Source organism: Silurus aristotelis (assembly GCF_946808225.1).
Source record: "Silurus aristotelis genome assembly, chromosome: 14".
In the NCBI taxonomy this organism is placed as follows: Eukaryota; Metazoa; Chordata; class Actinopteri; order Siluriformes; family Siluridae; genus Silurus; species Silurus aristotelis.
In genome coordinates, this window is record NC_139587.1 from 23180176 (window position 1) to 23191949 (window position 11774).

Here is an 11774-nt window from a genome sequence, read left to right on the forward strand (position 1 = left end):
AATCTGTTTATTGATGTATTGCAGTAATTGTAAATATGAAGGGTGTATAGTTATTATAATTAGTTAATTGCTTTTTGTCTCGCTGTATTGATTTAGATCCCTAGGTGGCGTTCAAATGTTTGAAATTATTTCCTTAGCAATTGTTTTCATAGTCGGAGGAGTTTGGATCGTGGAATCAAGACTCTTCTTCAGATGCTTCTGACAGTCTGTAAGGTAGGTCAAGACACTTTTTAGACATAAATTCAGAGTCCATAGTAAATGAAAAGAAGGAAGGCAGTGCTGTATATGATCTACAGCCTATAAACTGCTCTTTGAAAATGGCGGAAGAGAGACGCTTGTGCAAAGATGAACATTTCTTCTTTAGTAAATGTGGGACTTAGTAGAAGGATGTTAAAAAGTGTTAAAGATATGTTTTATTTCTGAAGATGTTCAGCATTTGTGTCACTAAGAAACACGCAAGTATTTCTCTGTACTGTCACAATATTTGATGTTGAAATGTATATTCGGTCCGTGTTTGAGGTTCAAACACGTGTTGTACAAGAACTATCGCCCAAAATTGATCCTTTCAATGTCAACTTCAATCCCCGTGCAAATATTTCATGTGCATGAGTATATAATACGGTTATGGAAATATTGTACTTTTTTTCTTCTTGAGCTGTTTTTTTTATGCAGTATCTTATTTGGCCTCTGGGGGCAGTGTTACATTATTCGGGTCAGTTTTTAAATGTTTTAAAATTTCCCACATTTGTGTTGTCATGTATTGGTCACTTCAGATGAAGGATGTTTATCTTATTAAAGTCTTTATTGTGAAATCTACTTTCTAAAACAATGTGATTCTGCAGTGTGTAACTTTTTGATATTCGATTGGTCGGTTTGTGCATATATTATAATTTCTCTTTTGTTTTGTGTGAATTACGAGTTTAATCGCATTTTCCTGCTCATTTAAAAATTACCGCTACATTCCCTGTGTTTTATTCTGGTTTGTTATCCAAAATAAAGAGAAATCAGCGGTCACCGTCCTCTGGTCTACTGTGATGTAGAATGTGTCTGTTTGTTGGTGGAAGTTATCGGTATCGCTTCTCGGCCTTTTGGCTAAGATCAAGTGTAGTATCTGTTCTTATCAGTTTAATATCTGATACGTCCCCTATCCGGGGACCATATATTAAATTGATTTTTGGAACAGGGAGATGGAATAGGGGCTTGCTCCGTCCACTCCACGCATCGACCCGGTATTGCAGTATCTCCGGGAACGGTGCACCCCCTCTCTACTGTTAAAGAAAGATCAGCGTTGTGTATTATGTTCATTAGTTACTTACCAGAGGCATTGTGCATATACGTTGGCGTAATCCGATGTAATTCCGTTTACTATAGTAAAGCTTTCTAACTCCGATATTAGGATTGCACAAGCCAGGGCGTTAGGCTAGGAACATTGTCGGGGGGTTTAAACTGTTCTATCATGGTGTGGATGAAAGAGATAAAGGTCAGACAGGGGCTCAGTGCTGGTGAAGAGGTGCTGGATGATTGTGCAACTACTGCTGAAGTGATATGGGAGACAGCTAGTAAGGTACTTGGTGTGACATCTGAAAATAGAAAGGAAGATACAGAGACGAGGTGGTGGAATGAGGAAGTGCGATGTTGTATGGTTTAGAGACAGTGGCATTGAGTAAAAGACAGGAGGTGGAGCTGAAGGTAGCAGAGCTGAAGATGCTGAAGTTTTTGTTGGAAGTGACGATGATGGACAGGATTAGAAATGAGTTGATGGACAGGATTAGAAATGAGTTCATTAGAAGAACAGCGCATGTAGGATGTTTTGGAGATATGGTGAGGGAGGCGAGATTGAGATGGTTTGAACATGTGCAGAGGAGGAGCATGTAGGATGTTTTGGAGATATGGTGAGGGAGGCGAGATTGAGATGGTTTGAACATGTGCAGAGGAGGAACATGCGGTATATCGGTAGGAGAATGCTGAGGATGGAGCCACCAGGAAGGAGGAAAAGAGGAAGGCCAAGGAGGTGGTTTATGGATGTGGTCAGGGAAGTCAAATCAAGTCAAGTTTATTTGTATAGCGCTTTTCACAACAGACATTGTCTCAAAGCAGCTTTACAGAAATCAACAGTTAAGGTGAACGGTGTGCATTTATCCCTGATGAGCAGCCGTGGCAAGGAAAAACTCCCCTAGATGTTATGAGGAAGAAACCTTGAGAGGAACCAGACTCAAAAGGGGAACCTATCCTCATTTGGGTGACATCAAGAGTGTGATCATAAATCTTTCAACAATACAGAACACTGGAGAGTGAGAACTAACATGAGTACTGGAGTATAAGATTATAAGTGATGTTCTTTCTGCAGTCTTATACAGTCTTTATGGTTAGTAGCTCCTAGTTTTATGAGCTCAGCATTTGTGATCATCACAGATCCAGCATCAGCTTCTCCATGCCAGAGCCTTTAAACACTCCAGGAGGTCCAATGTCAAAACTCCACACATGTAGTGGGATCCAGTTGGCACTGGTAAGTCTCAAGATGGTTCGGGATGTTTGCGAGTTCGGCATCTACTTCTTCAAAGGTCCGGAATCATCACGAGGTGGGAGGTGACTGGAGCTGATGGAACCTCAGGGTGTCTCGGGATGGGGAGAGAAAGAGAAGCAGTGGAGAGAAAGTAGCGTAGCTGCTGTTCATGATATTAACAGCACAAGTTGATAATGTGCAGGTGATCAGGGAAGACATGCAGGTAGTTGGGTTGAAAGAGGCAGATGTAGAGGACAGGGGGGTATGGAGACAGATGATCCGCTATGGCGACCCCTAATGGGAGAAGCCGAAAGAAGAAGAAGAAGACAGTGAAGCTCTTTAGTTTCAGAGTTTATTTATGCAGGATCAGTGTGCTCACTTAGGAATTACTCTTATTTCTCCAAATTCTTTTTTTAACACTATACAAGGCATATCTGTTTCAACATTTAGCTAATATAGCAACACAGTTAAAGTGTACAGTCTACATAGTTAAACTTAATATGGCACTAAATACTTAAAAACATCGTTTCTGAAAAATACAATCATACGGGTAATAAATCATAAACTAATAAATTGATATTAGGCGGAACTGTGTATTTGTATTCTCGTTATCAGTCAGACTCATTACCAATCGCACAGTTGATATATAGTCACAAATTTCAAAGCATTTGTCTGATTTATTCACTAAAACAGTGAATGGAAGTGATTTTTTTTTTTGTAGAGAACTTGTTTTAACCTGTGAATACGGGGGCAGGGCTTTAATTCTAGCGAGACCTAAAAATAAACTTTATTAAGTATTGTTGAAAATATTCTACTGATTGTCAAAGCTTACCATGCAGTGATGCACTCTTTCTCCTGGGCAGACTTGTGATTTTTAGTATGTTACTTAAAAAAAAATAAAAATAAAAATAAAAACCAATTCATTGGCATCATGGAATGTGTGAGTGGTTTTGGTTGTTAATAAAACAGTAGCTTGCACTGGTTTATGTGTAATAAAGGTAGTGCTTTTGCAGTGCTTTTAGATTGCAGTGTTTTACACTCTAAAATGTGTGTAATGGTTCAGCGCTATTTTGCTCACCATGATGGTGAACAGTGTGTGCTGTGGTGCAGTCCGTAGCTGATGCTTGTAGAACTCATACTTACCTGGCAGGGGAGATACCATGATCAAGAAGGTGGTTCACCCAGGGTGAGGCTCAGCCATTGCACTCCGGTTGTGCTGACCCCTGCGAATTCCCCAAATGTGGGAATCTCGACTGCATAATTTGTGGTAGTGGGGGACTGCGTTCGCGCTCTCCCCCTGACTTTTGTTGTATCAAAGATAGACATGTACTATTTATGATGTTTTTCTGTTCATTTGTGTAAGTAACTTTTTTCACATTAATTAAAGTAGTTGGCTGATTTGAGACGCTACATGGACCCAGACTCAATTACAATGTCAATCTTTATGAGCAGATGTGAAAAGAGTACTCAAATATATTTTGAGTGTTACTGTTGTGTAAAAATATGGGTTCAAAGTGCTCTTTTAAAATTGTTTTAAGGGTTTTCACATCCAGTTTGGAAAAAGAGTTTAGGAATTACAGGATGGCACGTCATACCATAGTTGGAAAATGATCAGCATAAGAAACTCCAGAGTTTTGAAGGGAAAGAAGTGGAATATTCTGTAGTAGCTGAGTCACTTGATCAATTGATCAATCATCAAGTATGCATTCATTTACTGAAGACAAAACTAAAGCCAGAAAGTGTCATGGCTAATTACCAGCAGAAGTAATAGAGTCAGTAAAAAAGTTAAAATATCAAGTAAAAGAAAGTTCAGAATCCAGGGTTGAGATACCAAAATAAGCTTTTATCCAAGATAAAGCCAGTTGGTTCCAAGGAAGTACCCAAAGACACATTTTGTGCTTTATAGTAATATACCTTCTCCAAAGAACCTGTGTAACACCCATTTTTATTTCTATAGTTGAGCTGTGTGACATAGCTTCCTGTATTTGATTAGTTTAAATTCCCCACATTTGTGTTGTCATGTGCTGGTTGCTCCAGTTGAAGGATATTCGTCCAGTTTTAAGGTATTTTCTGAAATCTACTTTCTAAAACAATGTGAGTTTGTTGGATTTTGATATTCATGTTTCTGAGTGGTCAGTTTGTGCTTTCATTATAGTTTTTCTCTTGTTTTGTGTGAATTAAAAGTTTTATCCCATTTTCCTGCTAATTTGAGTGTGACTGCTACATTCCCTATGTTTTATACTGGTTTATTGTCCAATATAAAGAGAAAGCAGCTCTCTCAGTTCTCAGGTCTACTGTTGTGTAGAATGTGTCTGTTTGTTGTTGGCAGTTATAGATATTTATTCTTGGCCTTTTGGCAACAAACAAGTGTAGTATCTGTTCTTATTAGTTTAATATCTGATACTGGGCTTGCTCCACCATCTCCATGCATCGATCCTGTATTGCGTTTTTTCCAGGAACGGTGCATCAGCTTTGTAGGTCAGTATCAATCTGATCTTCACTTGTTACTTAGAAATGGAGTCATGCATATGAGCTATTTGTAATCTCACTGTGCTCAGTTGACAAAGGAATATGGTTTCCTTTTAGGGTTTGTTTAATCCGTGTCTGTTTGCTTTTTATTTTATTTTTTTTTTATTTTTTTTTTGTGTGAAGTGGCTTTATTATTTTAAAGGATCCTTTTTAACACTATTCAAATCATTATCTATATCTGCCATCAACATTTAACAGTTACAACTAAATATGTTTGGGTAATTTTTGGCACCTAATATTAAAATCATTGTCTTAATATTATACAATTATACAAATACTAAATTGTGACAACTAAATGCATACAAATATCAGGCAGAACGATGTATCCAGGCTCTCGTTATCGGTTGGATTAAACGTTTACCTGCAATTCGTGTTTGTTTAGCGCTCTGTTTTCTTAGACAGTTGATATGTAGTCACTTGTAATTACAAATTTTGAAGCATTTGACTGATTTATTCAATAAAACAATGAAGTGTTTTTTTTCTAGATAAGTTTTTTAACCCAACTACACAGGGGATGGGGCTTATACCGTAGATCCTTTGAAACAGCCTGTTTAAATCAAATAGTTAAAAATATGTTTACTGACTTTTAAAGCTTACAATATAGTTTCAGCATCTTTTTTTTTTTTTTTTTTCCCCAGACTTCTGATTTTTATGCATCTGCTACCTTAAAAAAAGCAATTCCCTGATCATCTTATTACATATTCAGATGCAGTGCATCATGGGAAGTGTGAGTGGTTTTTGTTGTTAATAAAACAGTAGATCACTCTCCTGTATGTGTACTAAATGTAGTGGTGTTGTTGCAGTGCTTTTAGATTGCAATGTTTTACTCTCGGGAATGTGTGTAATGGTTTAATGCTGTTTTGCTCACCATGATGGTGAACAGTGTGTGCTGTGGTGCAGTCTGTAGCTGATGCTTGTAGAACTCATACTTACCTGGCAGGGGAGATACCATGATCAAGTAGGTGGTTCACCCAGGGTGAGGCTCAGCCATTGCACTCCGGTTGTGCTGACTCCTGCGAATTCCCCAAATGTGGGAATCTCGACTGCATAATTTGTGGTAGTGGGGGACTGCGTTCGCGCTCTCCCCTGATTTCACTGTGTTAATGATCGATTTTTGCTATTTTGTGCATCATTACTGTCTGTTTGTCTGAGTATTTTTGTTTCAAGTGTTATTAAGATGGGTTTTCTATTAGTTCTTATATTGCATGTGCCTATTGTGTCTGTTTAGTGGCTATATAAGCTTTATAATATGATTATTTAAGGTATACAGAATGTCTGGGACTGTCTGGGCTCACACATCTCTGGTTACTATGTTTTCTTAATAAATCAGGAACAGTTTTAGCTCGGTTTTTTTTTCCAGCGTGTATACATACTTTTCTGTTATCTGCATTTAGTTGAAGAAAACGTATGCGCCGTGCTGTGTGATTCTTCCCTGATCTGAAAAGACACCACAGGCATCGTAGATCGCATGGGAAACCTCTTCATGATTTCTTTCCATGAATTTTTTGTTTGGGCATAACAATCTAACATCATGTTATATGTTGAATTTGGCTGATTTAAAAAGCTACATGGACAGCAGAACACAGTTCTTCTACATGCTCAAGAACAATATCTAATTTTATAAGCAGATGTGGAAGAAGTACTCAAATATACATTTTACGTGTTACTGTTGTATGAAGAAATATGGGCTTAAATTGCTTTCTTATCATTAATTTGAGGTTATTCACCGTTAATTTGAAGGAAGGGTTTAGTAAATACATTTCTTCATTATGTAGTCTACCCTGTCCCTTTTTTTTCCCCAATTGACTCAAAACTGATTTACAGACAGATGTTGGTTCAGATTAATTCTGACTTGTATAGGGATATACTGTACTGTCTAGCCAAGTTGATAGAATGGCATGTCATAGTATAGATGGAAAATGATGAAAAACATACTGCAGATGCAAACTGAGTTTTGAAGGGAAAGAAGTGGAATATATTTAATATTAAACATGCCTTTAATAAAATTTTTACAGTTTTCTATCTCCTTTTTTTCATTAAATAATCTTGAGTTATTGGTTTGATTTCCTGTAATTTTCTTTTGGAAAAGTGCTTCTTCTCTGTTTTCCTGTTTTGAGAGCAGTACTGTTTTTTGCAGGGGATGCCATAGGATTAGTTATCAATCCCCCGACTCTGACATTGAAGCCCTCGCAGGGGAATGAGTGGGTGAAGACTTGGCGGCATACTTGCAGGCCAACACTAACGCTATTACTCGCCTACAGGATCACCGTTCTTCGATAGTTTTTACGATACAATGATAAATGCCTTTGACAGTCAGAGGTAACCAAGAGTAACATTTTAGAGGTGTGTAAATTACTCGCATTTCTTACAAAATACTACTACTGAAGTACTACATTCAAGTACTGAATGGTTTTGCGCCACAAAATTTGAGTGAACTTTTGTTCTGTTATAATCTGTCACACTTACTTCAATCAAAAGGTGCTGACTAATTTTTGGTACCCCAAATAATTAAGACTACTGTAAGGGGCAGGACTTTTACTAATACTTGTAACTAGCACAGTTATGGAATTGGAATTCGGGAATCAGACACAGTCTAAGTGTTGAAGTCTAGGCTAAAGCCACATTTGTTTAGTCAAGACTTTTGTCAGTAGGTTTTTCTTGGGTAAAAAAGGAGATCTGGAGGGATCATGAGTGTTTTGGTGAACTTGGATATTTGATTGCGGTCTGTCCCCCACTCTCACGCTTTTACTCAAATCTATTGAAGGCGTTATGGTGTGCTGTCTCTTATCCCTCATGTCTTTGTTACCTTTTGGCACTCGTTTTTAGTTTTGCTGCCTAAGCTAGTCTTTGTAGAGTCCATACCTGTACCTTGATCACACAGTGTCTTGAAACAATGACAGTGCTTAACAATACTTCTCTTCTCTTCTCATTCTTATACTCTACCTCTAGATGGAGTTATCTTTAATTGGTGGCCACTCTGTGCAGCTGGGGATGGTTCTACATCAATAGCCTAAAGATCCATTAAGTTAATGAGCAACTCTAGAACTTTAAGGATGGATGTGGACTGTAATTAATATCAACAGTCTACTACAATGGCTCAGGACCACAGTTTGCATGAACAGTTTTGCACTGAACTGTACACCTCAACAGTGATGTAACTGTAATAACTGGGCAATCGGCACCAACCAGATAAGGATGGGTTCCCTTTCCGAGTCTCGTTCCTCTCAAGGTTCTTTCTCATGCCATCTAAACGAGTCCATTCCTCTACACTGTAATCCTGGAATTTAGATCAAACACCCCCTATATACCCCTTTACACTTAACTAGAAAGGAGTAAAAGATCCTTTATCTCATCATATAAACATATTAGTTATAAGCAAAGTCCAGCTTCTACTCTTACTGTACATCCATTGCTATATAGGATAATTGTGCTATAAATATATTGTCGTAATGACATTCTGTTTGTTTTCTATCCCATAGAAAATTTTAAAACAAGTGTATTTTATATCATCAGTAAAAGATTGTATTAAATGTTTAACAATGAGAATTCAAATGAACATCAAGATGTGCAGTAAAATGGTATAAAACCAGTATCATTGTATGTGTATAAATGCCAAGAAATGTTTTCAGGTATCAGTCTGTGTGTGTGTAAGTTTATGTGTCAGTGCATATCAGTGAAGAGATGAATTATTGTATGTGCATAAGGCCTTGTACCATGAGTTATATTTACTGTGTGAAGTGTTTAAGTCTGAGATTTTTTTGTTTAAATAATCAAAAGTCAAGATAAATAGATTAAAAGTCAAGAATCCTACTGATGGATTTGGACTGTAATTAATATAAACAGTATGCAACAATAGCTTAGAGCTTTTAGTGCCATGAACATTTTTGCATTCAATTGTCCATCAGTGAACAGTTGATAACATCAACTGTTCACTGATGGACAGTTGATGTTATCAACTGTTCACTGATGGATAACTTGTATAAACTAAATGTAAAATGAATATTTATAATCATTTTTTTCTATCAAGCCTCTTTGGGACAATGTCCACTTTTACAAATAACATTTGAATATTATTTATTGAAACGTCCAATGTTTGAAAAGCAAATTTAATGTAAAAAAAAAAAAATGTATTGTATATATCCTTCTTTCTACTTAGTTTTGCTTGTGTTCTTTCTGTACCCCAATCTCCTCTCAGAGCAGAGCAGATCAGTCACAGATCACAGACTTACCTTTTAATCTGGAACAGTTTGTCTTCTCCTTTTCTTTGTAAATAGCAAACTTTGTGCAAACTTTGTATTGTCCTGTTGGGGAATTATAAATGAGTCTTTTTGCAAAAAGCTTTTTTCAAATTTTCCTTCAGCTGTGAGTTTTTAAATATTTTATATTTTACTTTTTATATATATATATATATTTTTTTATTTTCCATAAATATCCTTATTAAAAATGTTTATCTACCCCTTAGGGCTCTCTTTTCACGGTTATTTTTTTGTTCAATATTTTAATTTCTTTGTAAAACATTGCATAAACCGTTCCCCTTTTGCTTATTTTATTTTTAAATATTTGGTTATCCCCCCTTTAAAATGAAATCATTGGGTGTTTTTCTACAACAGTACCCATCACCTTGTAATCTGTGATTGTCTACAAGACCAGGCCGTGAATCTGTTTATTGATGTATTGCAGTAATTGTAAATATGAAGGGTGTATAGTTATTATAATTAGTTAATTGCTTTTTGTCTCGCTGTATTGATTTAGATCCCTAGGTGGCGTTCAAATGTTTGAAATTATTTCCTTAGCAATTGTTTTCATAGTCGGAGGAGTTTGGATCGTGGAATCAAAACTCTTCTTCAGATGCTTCTGACAGTCTGTAAGGTAGGTCAATACACTTTGTAGACATAAATTCAGAGTCCATAGTAAATGAAAAGAAGGAAGGCAGTGCTGTATATGATCTACAGCCTATAAACTGCTCTTTGAAAATGGCGGAAGAGAGACGCTTGTGCAAAGATGAACATTCTTCTTTACTAAATGTGGGACTTAGTAGAAGGATGTTAAAGAAAGTTAGAGATATGTTTTATTTCTGAAGATTTTCTGCATTAGTTCAAATGAGAAACAATATTTGTATATAAATATATATTCACTCCGTGTTTGTGATTCAAACACGATTTCAAAAAAGAACTATCGCCCACAATTGATCCTTTCAATTTCAATCCTCGTGCAAATATTTTGTGTTTGTGAGTAATTAATAAGTTTATGAAAATATTTTACTTTTTTTCTTCTTGAGCTGTTTTTTTTTAACGCAGTATCTTATTTGGCCTCTGGGGGCAGTGTTACATTACTCGGGTCAGTTTTTAAATGTTTTAAAATTTCCCACATTTGTGTTGTCATGTGTTGGTCACTTCAGATGAAGGATGTTTATCTAATTTAAATCTTAATTGTGAAATCTACTTTCTAAAACAATGTGATTTTGCAGTGTGTTAGATTTTGATATTCGCGTTTCTGTTTTTTGTGCATATATTATAGTTTCTCTTTTGTTTTGTGTGAATTACGAGTTTAATCGCATTTTCCTGCTAATTTGAAAATTACCGCTACATTCCCTGTGTTTTATTCTGGTTTGTTATCCAAAATAAAGAGAAATCGGCGGTCCCCGTCTTCTGGTCTACTGTGATGTAGAATGTGTCACTAACGAACACTGACAGAACACTAACGGTTCTATCTACGGAGGTCAAATTTGCTTCCTGTATAAAACACGCAATGGCATATCAGTTCTACCGAAACACGACACTCGGAAATAGTTTACAAGAGAGTCTTGATGAACTTATACAGACTCAACAGATTACCCCACAGCTAGCCCTTCAAGTACTGTTACAGTTTGATAAAGCCATCAACACTGCACTGGCTAACCGAGTTCGCAACAGAGTCAACTTTAAAGGATCGCTGAACACGTACAGATTTTGCGACAATGTATGGACATTTGTTTTAAACGATGTGGAGTTTCGTGAGGTCACTGACCTGGTCAAGGTGGATAAAGTGAAAATAGTAGCCTGTGATGGAAAAAACACTGGCTCTAATACAGCAGAGTGAAATGGAGGGAGAAGGCAATTCATCAAAGAGAATGCCACAACGACAGGAAGAAGAGTTTAAAAAAAAAAAAAAAAAAAAGGACTGTACACATACTATTTATTACAAATGACAGCGTTCCAACTTTCATATAACAACCAGTTCCACACAAGGCTTTGGACATTATCTATCTATCTATCTATCTATCTATCTATCTATCTATCTATCTATCTATCTATCTATCTATCTAGAGAGAGAGAGAGAGAGAGAGAGAGAGAGAGAGAGAGTAAGAAAACATTTATTTCTCTTTCTGTTTGTTATAATTTCGCTTTGGTTATGTAATAAATTGTTTAAAAAAAAATACTCTGGTCTACTGTGATGTAGAATGTGTCTGTTTGTTGGTGGAAGTTATCGGTATCGCTTCTCGGCCTTTTGGCTAAGATCAAGTGTAGTATCTGTTCTTATCAGTTTAATATCTGATACGTCCCCTACCCGGGGACCATATATTAAATTGATTTTTGGAACTGGGAGATGGAATAGGGGCTTGCTCCGTCCACTCCACGCATCGACCCGGTATTGCAGTACCTCCGGGAACGGTGCACCCCCTCTCTACTGGTAAAGAGAGATCAGCTTTGTGTACAAGCAAGGTTGTGCATACAATATTATCGAAATCTGATATATTTAGTTT

At 36.7% G+C, this 11774-nt stretch overlaps 1 pseudogene across 1 annotated transcript; it reads left to right on the top strand.

Moving 5' to 3' along the window:
- The first annotated feature begins 10735 nt into the window (after positions 1–10735).
- Positions 10736–11166, top strand: LOC310736918 (transcription initiation factor IIA subunit 2 pseudogene; annotated as a pseudogene). The gene has a single exon. The product of its transcript is annotated as a transcription initiation factor IIA subunit 2 pseudogene (transcript).
- The last annotated feature ends 608 nt before the right edge of the window (positions 11167–11774 follow it).